The 13,268-nt window shown below is 32.9% G+C and overlaps 1 long non-coding RNA gene across 1 annotated transcript; it reads right to left on the bottom strand.

Annotated features, from left to right (window-relative positions):
- Positions 1-3,349: 3,349 nt before the first annotated feature.
- Positions 3,350-8,726, bottom strand: LOC112094500. Its single transcript, XR_002903569.1, has 3 exons — positions 8,477-8,726; positions 8,096-8,383; positions 3,350-3,621 (listed from the first exon to the last, which is right to left on the bottom strand). It is a non-coding gene; the product is annotated as an uncharacterized LOC112094500 (long non-coding RNA).
- Positions 8,727-13,268: the final 4,542 nt, after the last annotated feature.

Below are 13,268 nucleotides of genomic sequence, written 5' to 3'. Positions count from 1 at the left end.
TATATATATATATATCTTCTAAAAATTAGAGCTGATCAGTCTTGCCAAGTACGCTTATTATTGCCAACCGCATCAACATGGTTTCTGCTTAAATCAATATTGTAATTATATTCGTGATCATCAGATTCAGATACAGCCGCAATTATATATAAATATATATATATATATTCATTTGGAGCATATATACATGCAAGTATAAATTTATATATACATGAGCATCGATCAGAAAACCATTAAGAACAGTACTCGCACTATATATACACACATTACATGAATAATATACATATATATATATATATATATCACCTGCTGAACATGCTTGGAGCACACATGAATACTAAAGTACTGAAGCTTCAAAGCTGAATAGATGATCTTCGTCTTCATTCGTACAATGGAGAAGAAAGAGAGAGGGAGATAACTCTAACAATAATAATATTAAAAAGAAATATGGAGAAATGGAAGGTATTTATTTATATTTATAACAGAGAGAAAGAGATGGGGACATTGAAACCATTTCAAGCTGCGCTCCACTTATCATTATAACTAGGTGGGTCCTACTCTCTTCTCTACATAATTCTCTTTCTTACTCGCCATCGTTGATCCATTTCATGATGATCAGAGAACAACGCAAGAATACCTCGTGATTGGAAATTGTTGGGAGGGTGTGGGGACGAGTACCCACTAGCGCCGATAATTTCTAATTTCAAATACTTGCTATATATATATATTGTGTGTGTCTGTCTGTAGTGTCTATTTTCTAATCAGATCCGAAAATTCCGATTTACATCATATTATTCAATTCAAGTCTATTTGAGTGACATTAGATTCATACATACAATATTCAACTCTATTACATTATTATGTATAGTATTTACCTAACATAGCATAAAAAACCACAAATCCAACAACGTTACACAATTCTATGTGAGATTATATATGTAGTACTAAAGCTAAAAAAAAAAATAATTATAATTTTAAACTCATGCTGAGAGTAAGAAAAAAACATCTTAATTAACCTTTGCAACACACCATTAGTAGTCACGCATGTTTAGTTAAGTAGTTTAGCCGAGTTTAGCTTAATCCGAATAAGTCTACGTTTAATGAGACATTTAATTAGAACTGAATGGACAATTCGTTTTAAACTAAACGGCTTAATTCTGAGTTTATCTCTCTCTTTAATTCCGTTATTCAGACCTATCTTCTACAGTGTTTCTACTCTCACATTTCACAATTTATATAAATTGCATTTTTATTTGCATCTACGGATAGTAGAGTTTCACCTAACCAAGTGGGGTGTGGACTGGGCACACTTAACATCTAATATATATTTAACACAATCCTTTAATTGCGCATATTAAATAAATATTTCCTATATATATATATGCTATCCTTCCTCGAGAAGTGTTGGTTAAATACATACATGTATATATATAAGTTCGTTTAGTTCGTTGATTTAAATTTTTAATTTGAATTTAGATGTGGCTTTATGTGAAAACTTTTTACTGTAGTAAAAAAGTTAAATGTGACTGTTTCTGAGAGTTCTTTACTATAACAAAACTTGAATTCTAAAATTAAATCGGTAAAATAAATGAGACAATAACCTTTCGCAGCTTTCTGTTTAGACTATGCCACCGTTTAATTGTGGAAGTGGATAATCCACGTCATGCGGAGTTGAAATTGCCGGAGCCGAATGTCAATTCTCCATTAAATTAAGGTATACGGAGAGCCATCAAAGTTCTGCAATTTCCAACAGAAATTAAGCAAATACCTAGCAATGGTAATAGTATTACACTTGATTTGTAAAAATAATACACATATCTAGATATGCTTTTTTTCTATCATCCCAAAAACGCAACATATAGAAGCAAAAAAACTTAAGACGATAATCAATAAACATAAATGTTAATATTGTAAATGTCTAGTAGCAATCATCTTTGAAAAATAAATAACAAGGTTCTTAAATAATAAGTTATAAGATAAAAACCAAAAGAATAATTAATAATAAACAATAAAATATCATCTTAAGTATAAGCCAACAACCACCATTGAAGTATATTAACTTTTAGCATCGGGATTGGCCTCGCTCTCTTATAACCCTCAATTTAGAATGCATTTCTAATTAATTAGTTGCCCAAAATCTCAAAGCTTCAGTAAAATAGTAACCTATCACCTAGTGAGTGAACATATATAGCTATATATATATATATATATGTTAAAATAATAATTTTTTAAAAAAAAAGGTTAACTAATAACAAACAAAGCCGAAGCACAAAAGAAAATTATGGGAAGAAGAGAGTATCCCACTAAGAGAAAAAGAAAATTGAAGATAAATTTGTTGTTTTGTATTGGGATTGAATTGATAGAGACTTGTAGTGTGGGGCATGAGGGAGACCTATTTGGCACCAAGAAAGTCGCCGGTGGAGAGGGGTTTTGTCCAAATGTCTCGTCGTTTTGCTTTCGCTTTCCAAAATTAAAATGATTTTTTGTTTTTCTAGTTTGGTGGTCTTTACTTGTAAAACTTGAAAATTATTTATGGATGTGGAGCTTCCACTTGGAACCCCGCGCCTTGTATATTCATTCAACCTTTGTCTGGCCGCTCCCTTCTAATTAAAACCATCATTACAGAGAGGACTGCTATTCATTTACTATTGACGCATTACCCATCATACTTTTGGTAAAAAGTACAAAGGGGTTGCGTGTGCTCCTTTAACTGGTAATTTCAAGAGTAAGTTCTGTCATTACTAAATAATGAAGGATGATATGTTTATTCATCGATTTATATTTTTTTTTTAAAAATAAATAAATTTTAAATATTAATATTAAAATTCACATTATTTATATTTAATATGTCACATAAATTTTCATGTTATATCACGTATCATTAGATTTAATTTAATAAGCAAAATACAGTCCTACGGAAAAAAGTGCAAGACTCCAATTCGATATGCCTCCACAACGTGTTGTTCCCATTTCTTTGTCATGGAAGGAGGCTTGGAATAATGATAATAATACAAATAATGATATAGCATCCATGTGGGTTGGGGAATGGAAGAAGCTTCGGAGCAGACACTTTTTTGTGTTTTACAACTCGGCTCTGAGTCTGACAACGTTTAGTCTTGGCCTTACAACACATGGTATAGCCTCGTAACAAATAAAATCATAGCAGTTGAAGGAAAATTATTCTAAAATTTTGCTTCCTCACTTGTCACATTGTCCATGAACCCACCCGCGGCCAAAAACAAATACCTGCCAGGACTTTTATCGTTGACCTATGTGAGTACAAAGTAGATTAAAATGCCTCTTATTTCATGTACCAGGCAGTAGCAAAAGTAGATCAAAATGCCTCTTATTTTATGAACAATAGTTTGCATCAAAGCACAAATTTCTTCCCTTGCTTCTGAAATAATAAAAATAGTGCTAGTTACTAGAAAAGAAAGCTTCCAGTTAAATAAGCAAAGGATCCTAAGTCCAACAAATGTGAGTTTAAACATTGGGTCCATTCCTTCCCCACCCAATAAAAACTCCTTTCATTTCATTGTCCCAACGGTTGGGACTGTTCTTGTTAAATCTCAGCCCTTTCAAGTTCCTTTCACTCGAGCGATTGACTTAGAATCTATGAAACTGTAAAAAGAATTGAAAACAAAGAAAGTTTGTGTTAAAACTCAAAACCAATCTCTTCCGACTTTTGATCGAAAACCAGCAATAAAGAACAAAGAAAAACAGCAATTGAAAACACGAGCACACAATCACCAAATCTTTTACGTGGCACGGATCAAGACAGATCCTACATCCACGGGGACAGAAGTCACTCAAACTCACAACTTAGATCTCTCCCCAACACCCAATTACTCGCTTATTAATGCACTTTTATATAACACATATACCAGTGGACATAAACTGCCAGAGACTAACTTGAAACACACAGTTACAGTTTTGTAACTGTTAGGATCCTTTAATAATTTGGTAAGTTAGTTTGATTAGTGGGCTGTTAGAGTTTAGTTAGTAGTGTGTTAGTAGTGCTTAGATGAGAGTTAATAGTAAAAAAAAAAAAAAAGGAAAAAAAAGAGGCGGAATTAAGAGTTAGAGGGGAGGGGAGATCATTTGGGATTTGGGAAAACACTTTGAGAGAGCTGATGGTCTCTCAAATACCACCGAGTTAGGAGTTCTCCAGAGTCTTCGAATACTCTAGCCTATCCTCTTGGCTGTTCTTGGTTTTGGTTTGTAAGAGCTGGTGTTGAAGTTGATTAATAAAAGTTTCTATGATTTCCTTCCAATTTCTAGTCAATTCTCTAGTTAGAGTGCGTGTGTGTGTTTTGGGCTGTTTGGCTGTGGAATTCCAGGTACCTAATAGTAACTAACAGACTGACATAGAAGTAAGATTGTTTAATGAGCTGATGTATCAAGAATGATTAATGCTTTAACCAATAGCCAACAGTTTGTTTTCTATGGAATTTAATCAAACATTTAGAGGGCAGAGACAAAAAATTAAAAAAAAAAAAAAAAAAAAAAAAAAAAAAAAAACCAAAAACCAAAAACAATTTTAACACACAGGTCTTCTTATCCCCAAATTTCAACAACTTTTAGAACCCCCACTACTAAATCAAAATCAACTTCATCACATTGACAAATAAATACGCACTTTTTCTCCACATCCAAAATTTACGATCAACTCATTCAATATTTCTTTTTTTAGAGGACAATAATACCCTACCCAATCAATTGTTTTTATTTGGTTTGAATTTTAAAAAAAAATTAAAAACAATTAAGTTAATTTGGTTTCTGGTTTTACTCCTAAAATAAAATAAAAAATAAAAAATAAACCAAATTAACCTTTTTTTTATATGTTCTGCAAAACTATTTATATCCCACACAGTTACCAAAATATAATCAACTAGTTTATTATAAGAGACATTCTCCGGTACTCTAACATATCGGTAAGTCAGGTTTTTTATCTGTTAGATCTGCATAAAATCACGTCAAAGTTAAAAAGTACGCAGATCCAACGGTTAAAAAAACCTGACTTACGCCAAGTGTACCAAAGAATCTCCCTTATTATAATTGATTATGTTTCACTGCATATATATTTATATTTATTTATTTTGAGAAGGAAGTCAAAACTCAAGGTCCCATTTTAGGTAATGTTTGGTTCATGGATTCAAAATTATAATTTATAATTCTGATTTTTAAAATTCAAATTTTTTATAAGAGAAAAACACTGTAGAGAACCATGAACCATAATTCAAAAACAATGACAGATACATGAAACAAACATCCCCTTATTGATTTAAAACAGTCAGACCGCAAAAGCAAACAAAACGACTGAATTTGGCAGTGTGGGCAACTCTATTCCCCATTCTAGGAGCAGAGTCGCAACGACCACCCTCAACATAAGAGAGAAGACTCCAAATGTCGTCAATTACAGGCTCTTCAACGGCAAATGAGAAGCTTCCATTAATAGCCAGAACCACGTTTCAAGCATCAGTTTCAGATACAGTCACAGAGATCCCAAGGGTTGGAGCAAAAACCAACCCTTCTTTCTCCAAGGGCAAACACACTATGCTACACGAGCCGAGAAGGACATGACAAAACGAGTGGCTAAGCACCCTTGATTATGAACAACTTCAGAAACATCACAATCACATATCACTGCTCCAATACCCTATAAAATTCGGGGTTGCGTTTTACCGCTCTGCTGCCTGCATCAATTCAATTTAAAGGACCCAACATGAGGATCAGTCCAGCGAGCAATTCTAGAAGGAGGTGCAGGAGTAGCCACACTATCCGTGGTTCGACAATTTTGGTAATCGGCTAAAGATCGCCCAGCACTCTCTGGAACTTTCAGTGAACTACAACACTTCTGATCGTGAACTTAAGATTCCTATTAAACCAGATAGGCCAGGCCACAACACAAAAGATTTCAAAATCTTCACCACAAAAAAGATCCTCAATATTATGAATTTATGATGGACTTGCTTGTAAAAGTATTTTGTCTCATGGATTTGAATATTTTATTTTTGCTACGGACGGTTAATTTCTGACTTTTCTGCTATAAATGGCATACTTACTTCTTGAGTTATGGATGTTTACAATTGGGAAATAATTTAGTTCTAACTATGGTTAACAATAGCCTGATAAATAGGGATGTCAACGGGGCGGGGCAAATGGTGCCTGACCTGCACATATGGGTTGCAGGGCGGTGTGGGTCGAAACACAACCTGCTCCATTTCTATTATTTAAAAAAACAAAAAGGAGGAAAATATTCACGATGACTGAAGGAGTGTGAATAAGGATGTCAATGCGGCGGGAAAAATGGTGCCCCGCCCCGCCCCTCCCCTAATGGGCAGGTATGACCCGCACATAATGGTTTATGGCACAGTGCAGGTCACGATCCGTTAAGTGGTGGTCGGTTCTAGGCTGGACGGGGCGAACCAAACCCGCCCCATTTACATTAAAAAAGAAAAAAAGAAACCCAAGCTTGAAGGTTAAATTTAATCGAATCCTTCAGACTTTCATTCCTCCTCTTCTCCCTCGAATTCCCAAATTCAAATTCTCAAAAATCCTAACCCTAACACTAACTCTCTCTCCTCACCTTCTCCAGTTAATTATATTTTGATTTACAATTTTAAAGTTGAAAAGGTAAATGACATTCTTATCTTGGTGTATTTTGCAGCTTCAACTAAAATTACTTTGAGTCATGAGGATCTTGACAAAGTTTGGAATCTTTTGTTAGTTATTTTGTGTCCTACCGCACTTAATTTGTATTTGTTAGAAGTAACACAAACCGTTACTATTGAGCTTAATTAGTCTCCTATTTATAAAAGAGGAAAATTTAGAAGTTCCATGTTTCTTGAAAACTAATAATTAGCGACTAAAAGTGATGGTTACTATATTGTACATCTTACCCTACTTAAAATTTATACATCACGTAGTTTTTACCCAACTTAGCTCATCTATTGCTTTCTATAATAAGTTTTTCATTAACAAGCCTTTGGAAGGAATATTTACGTTGTGCAATGATCAAAATCCTAATGAAAAGAAACTTAGTACTTGAACATGTAAGGAAAAACGACGTTAGCGCTGGGCGGGGGGAGGGGGTGGGGGTGCCCTGCATATCCGCTGGTTACTGACCCGCACCGCCCCGCTAAGCAATGTGGTGCGGGTCAGCTAAAATATTAGTTCAAGCCAATTAAAAAAAACGTTTGGATTTAATCGATTAACTGGTTTGGTTCGGTTTGAAAATCTCCAAATCAACCACTAGTTGGTTTGGTTAACACTGACCTAAAATAAGCAGTTTGGTTTGGTTGCGCACCCTTATACAGTGGTACTAAAGCTGCAAACTGGTGAAAGGAATTCCACATAAACCACATATGCACTTTGCAATTCAGCTAAATGTGATACTACAAGTCCCTAAACCTAATTGTAATGTTCAATGTGGGAAATTATGAATTTGCTGAACATAAGACTTTTCTTCCACAAAGCAGCAAATTCCCAACTTCGTAAATCTAGCTACATCATAAATCTTGCCCCCTAATCCTCTCGACAAGAAAGTTTTGAGCTTTGTCATGGTTTTTAAGAGAAACATGGAGATGCTTTCTCACTAAGAATGTTATGATGTCTCATTAGATCAGATCAGATCACCATCACCTACCAGTAAGGATAAAGAGATTCTTGATATGAAAGAATTAACATATAATAGAAAAATAAAAAATCTAGATTCTAGGGAAGCAATGTGGTTATCTGTTTTCTTAAAAAAATATACTCTTGTTTATTGGGGTGTGCAGCTTAGCTTCAAAATCCTCCTAAATAATAACTCCACCCCCACACAATGCAATTTCGTTATTTGCAGATTGACAAACTTACAAGACTTTGTAAAATACTGCATATAGTCAAAAACTATTTGAATGTTCCTGAAAGTAACTAACCCTTCAAATATGACTTTGATGAGCAGTACAATCAATGAACAGGTATGAAAAGCAGCAAACAAACCACCCGATCCTTAGTTGTTGAATCTGACGAGAGAGCAAAAGGAAAAAAGAGAACAAAAGCAAATGCAAATATTTTTGGCAATATAAAACTAAACTGCTTTCTTACTTACTTTTATAAGTGGAAGAACAAACAACTAACAGCAGCCGTCGAGATTAAGATTAAGAAGCAGCAGCAGTATTAGTGTCATCACTCATCATCAGCATCCTTAATCTTTTAAGTTCTCACTCATTACCCTGACATTAGAAGTTGTAACGCCACCAAACAAAGCCATCCACATATAATCTCTCTTGAGCAAATCATCAAACAGGTAATGCGCAATGCGAAGAATCACCCCAACCAAAAGTTAAGGTTCGAGTCACCTTGAGCCCCACTTAAAATTGGTGCCATTCTCCTCCCCCTTTATAAAAAAAAAAAAAAAAAAAAAAAAAATCGAACAGGCAATGCGCAAGAAAGCAAGAGAAGAGTCAGCAATAGAGAAATGATAAAATACCTTGGCAGGGCTGGAGTTTTATTCTGAGAAAGAAGGAAAGTCTTGGTGATGAGATTGCAGAAGAGATAAACCGAACTGAACAGAATCATTATAGCAGGAATCGGATGCGTGATCTTGGGGTACTAGGCCAAAGGAATACAAAGGATCGACAAGACAAGATTGGAAATGTTATTCTGCTTCAGAATAACATTTCATTTAATTCTGCATAATAACATTTCACTGCTTGTTATCGCATTGGTCGTGATCTTGCGGTTCCTCTTTGTCCGCAGTTGGGGTTTTGGTCGTTCATCTCACTATTTGAATTTAGAATTTAAATTTTATTATAGTAAAATATTATCAAAAACAGTCATATTTAATTTTTTTATTATAATAAAAAACTCTCATATAAAATCATATCTCAACTTAAATTTAAAACTCGATACATGTTTTGATTGATGTTTTCTGACATAATTAATAAACGGGTTGATACAAACACGACGCACTAACACGAATTGCTACCCTTATCTAAGACAATCTCTAATGTAAATGCTAACGTCGATCGTATATTTAACGTCAAAAAGTACGATATTGTATGTTATTTTTACTTTTATAATAATAAATAACATTATTTGAAATGCTAATTTTTTTTTCCACAATTATATTAAGTTTTAAAAATTGTAAAAATAAATTTTTATTTTTAAAATAATTAAAAATACAAAAATTACAGTTATTATATGAAAAAGTAAATATTTCAACCAATAGTAATTAAATACTAAATTTTTCATATATTATACTTAGTGAGAAATTTACCAAAAAGTATAATATATGGAAAATTTAACGTAACAAATAGTATTACTTTAAAGAATATTTTTTTACATTTAAATATTAAATTTATAATTAGCACATCATTTATAATAATGCATTAGAGATGCTCAATATCCTAAATTTTAAATGTGCTCATGTATCTAGACTTGGTAATTCAGTCGCCCATGTATTGGCCTCTCATGCTTTCCATGCTATGTTGGATTTTGCTCAATTAGAGGCCATTCTAAGATTTGTTTCTCCTTTCATTTTAGTTGATCCAAATGCATGGGAAAATGTAAAAATTTTATTGATCCAAATCAACTAAAATTGAAGGAGAAAAAAAATAGAATATCTCAAGATCAACATTGGGGACGGATTATTAGAGCAAAACATAAAGATTGTCAAACTGACCAGTCTTTAAAACTTCTAGAACCGTTTAGAAAGTATACTTAAATCATAATTTTTAATTCTGACATTTAAAATTTAAATTTTTTGTGAGAGAAAAACACTGTAACTGAATAAACTATTTGACTTTAAGTATATGAAACAAACGGGCCTCAGTTTTCAGCCATAAAGCACATGATTTCACTTTTTGATTCAATAGTTATTTAGGCATTGTTTGTTTTAACTATCTGAATTGTTGTTTAGGATTCAAACTGTTGTTTAAAATTCAATTGATGTTTGGTAGATGACACTGTAAGAACAATTCAAACCATTAATAATGGTTTAAACCCTTAGATTTTAGAATTCACCACCCCACAAAATTGTAATCCTATAGTAAAAACAATTCTGATTTTACTTTTTCTTTCTCTTCAACTTTAAGCTTAAAAATTTCATAACTTCTTTGTTTTAATTTCGATTTAGATGATTTTTTTTTAATGTGTTCATAATGAAGAGAGGAACAAATCCCCCATCCATATTGCATTTTTTTAGATGTCATTCATAATGAGATTTTATAAATTTGTTACAAAACTCGAATGACAATTTTCAACACTTTATCCAAACACATTTCATATTTATTTCCAATTCGAATTACAATTTATTTGCATATCCAAACACCAATTTGAATCACAATTCAAATCACCACAACTCAAAACTAAATCAACAATTTAAATGGTTGAACTAAACAAGACCTTAATTTTTGTTAATTTATTACTTTTTTGTAAAATGGCATCGTTGTATAGTCTAGAATTTATTGGAATAAAGAATTAAAAGAACAGAGAAAGGCATTTTTGCTAATTGTCATTGCGACAAAAAAAAGAGTAATATTAGAGATACTAACTCAAATCTCAACTCTTATGTATTAATTAGTGTTACATGTAAATTATTATTTTTTTATTAATAGATGAAATCTCTTATTATTAATTGACATCACAATATTAATTAACATTTGAGTCGATTCCTAACTTTACTAAAAAAAAAAAAAAAAAAAAAAAAATCCCATATGACTTGACTTGACCCATAACTCAATATATTGAAAACCAATTCACACGCCCGTTAAACAACAATAGAGCTAACCCCCCTTTTTTTTTTTAGCTTTTAACAAGCTTCTCTAAGAAAACAATATTATTTACGAAATTATAAAGTAATTAAAATAAAATAGGAAAAGTTGTTTCTACTCTCTCGCTGAATACCAATAATGTCTCTCATCATATGAAATACAATACATGTGAAAATAAAAATAAAAAATTATAAAAAAAAAAAGAATTGGAATTGGTCAGAGAGTTGGAATTATGCCATAAATCACACGACGTTATCACTCAATTACATTTAGATGGGGGGATTGGACGGTCTTCCTGATGCCAGCTCAATCAAATATCCTTAAAAGACGTTTGATTCACAGGATGCAATCTTCAATATCCTTAAAATACAAATATACGTGTGTGTTTAGTTAGATAGCCGTGACGGCGTCACGTGTCGGTGTTGCTTCCATTTTTAGCCTCTGAAAGCAGCATACGGTTGACGCAGAATTTGCTATTATCTAAACAAAAATAGTACTTATTCCGATCCGATAAAACCCATGCGCACAAAAATGGTAGGTGCGTGAAATTTTATCCACCTACCAACCTAACATAACCCACATTCGGTGACTAACGGAATTTTAAGGCTATTAAAATAGAAGTGTTGTTATCTAAAATAAAAGAAAAAGCAGAAGAGTTGGACAAGTATTCCCTATGTATAGACTCTGGAGCCAGCAAGTGCAACTGTGCAAATGTGGTGCAACAGCCCCACATCTTTGACTCTTCCAAAAACACCTCACTGTTTGTTGTACAGCCACCCTGCCTGCCTCTTAAGTTATTTTCTAACCCCCCACACGTTACGTTGGAAATTGATGCTAATAGATACCTTTCCTTTTTTCTTTCTCTCTTTCTTTCTTATTAAGAAGACAAACATTGCGTTTGACAATTTGTGCCAAAGTAAGGATATATCTGGATAAGAAGCGAGAAAAAGTATGCATTCATTCATGACCAATGCGACACACCCATGCTACAAGAATTGACTTTTGGAGGTGGGATAAGAGAAGAAAACTAGGGAAGAAAAAAAATAAAAACAAGGGGAGTAACTGTTTGGCATACAAAATAAGCCTCTTGTTGATTATATATAATAGGCCTCTGTCTCTGTGGCAGATACAAAATTTCACTCCCTCAGCGGCTCATCAGGAAATTGGAATGAATATTTTACAAATTAAACATTACATCTACAACAAGAAGGAAAAGAGAAAAAAGAGAAAAGAAAAAAAAAAAAAACAGCTCCCACATTCCCACGGGGCCTTCCTAGTTCCTGCAACTGCAACTGAAACTGAAACTGCAACTGATTGGTTGTCTGTCTCTCTAAAGGAATACGAGTATATATATGCCTTTCCATTACACTAGCTGCTAACTCTTTTCCAACTTCTACTGTTTAAAGAAGGGGAAATATATATATATATATATATATATGTGTGCTATTGCAATTATCACACTATACATTGATAATTAAAGAAATAAATGCTCTAGTAGAGAAAGAAACTTTCAAGGAAAAAAGTCAAGATAAATACACGCCGTAACAGTCTACTTCTCCAATGTAGGCGGCTTATACAGATAGTCATAGAACTATATATAAATATAATGGGATCAACTGCTACTTTCCATCAAACAATCTATCTCCTTAAAAAGAAAACACATATGTAATTTGTACCATGTTGGTGTTTAAAAACTAACAATTCTTATTTGTATCACTCCACAGCATTATAATTTATAATAATGGAACACGCTCAATGTTACTGGAAAAGGGGGGAGAAAAAAAAAGATATGATGCCATGAAGAAATCAGGATCCGAATATATTCCTTACAATCAATCAATCAATCAAATATACGATCATTCAATTTCTTCCCAAGTTGATGGGAATAATTCAGCAACAGCGACTATAAGAGAAAGACCACAGAATAAAAAAGAAACTTACTTTGCTAGTGCCTGCCTATAGTGGAAGAAATAAAAGGGAATAACATCTTCTAATCTAATTAAAGACGTGAAGAAAAGAAAAAGGAAAAAAAAAAAAGAAAAGAAAAGTGACAACCCACATAATGTATTTCCATTTATATAGAACAACATAAATATAATAGGCAAATAAAGAATACCATATTTGGAATCATAACAGAGCGAGCGACCATTCCAATAACGTTTTTGTTGTCTGGGGTTGGACGGAGATTTATCCAATACATTAATACTTTTCCCCTTTATCTAGTCTAGTCTTAGTAATTAAAATTCAAAGGACTAGAAGCTTCCCAGATCTTGCAAAATTGAAACGATTTTCCAATCTAATTTGTGCATTTCATTTCCATTCGTCGCAAATCCAAAGAGGCAAAACACATGATAAATTTCATTTGGACTGAAATCTAAAAACTCAGGAATTAGTCAGTCTGTCCGATTGATTGAAACAAGCAAGAATCTTTTTTTAGATTTTTATTTCCTGCGAATCGAATGATTTCCTAAGATTGAATAGTAAAATTTTTTTTCTACATATATATAT

The sequence above is a fragment of the Morus notabilis genome, unplaced genomic scaffold, assembly GCF_000414095.1.
Source record: "Morus notabilis unplaced genomic scaffold, ASM41409v2 Scaffold256, whole genome shotgun sequence".
Taxonomy (NCBI): Eukaryota; Viridiplantae; Streptophyta; class Magnoliopsida; order Rosales; family Moraceae; genus Morus; species Morus notabilis.
Note: the sequence above shows the minus strand (reverse complement) of the source record. Positions and strands in the feature narration are given on the sequence as shown.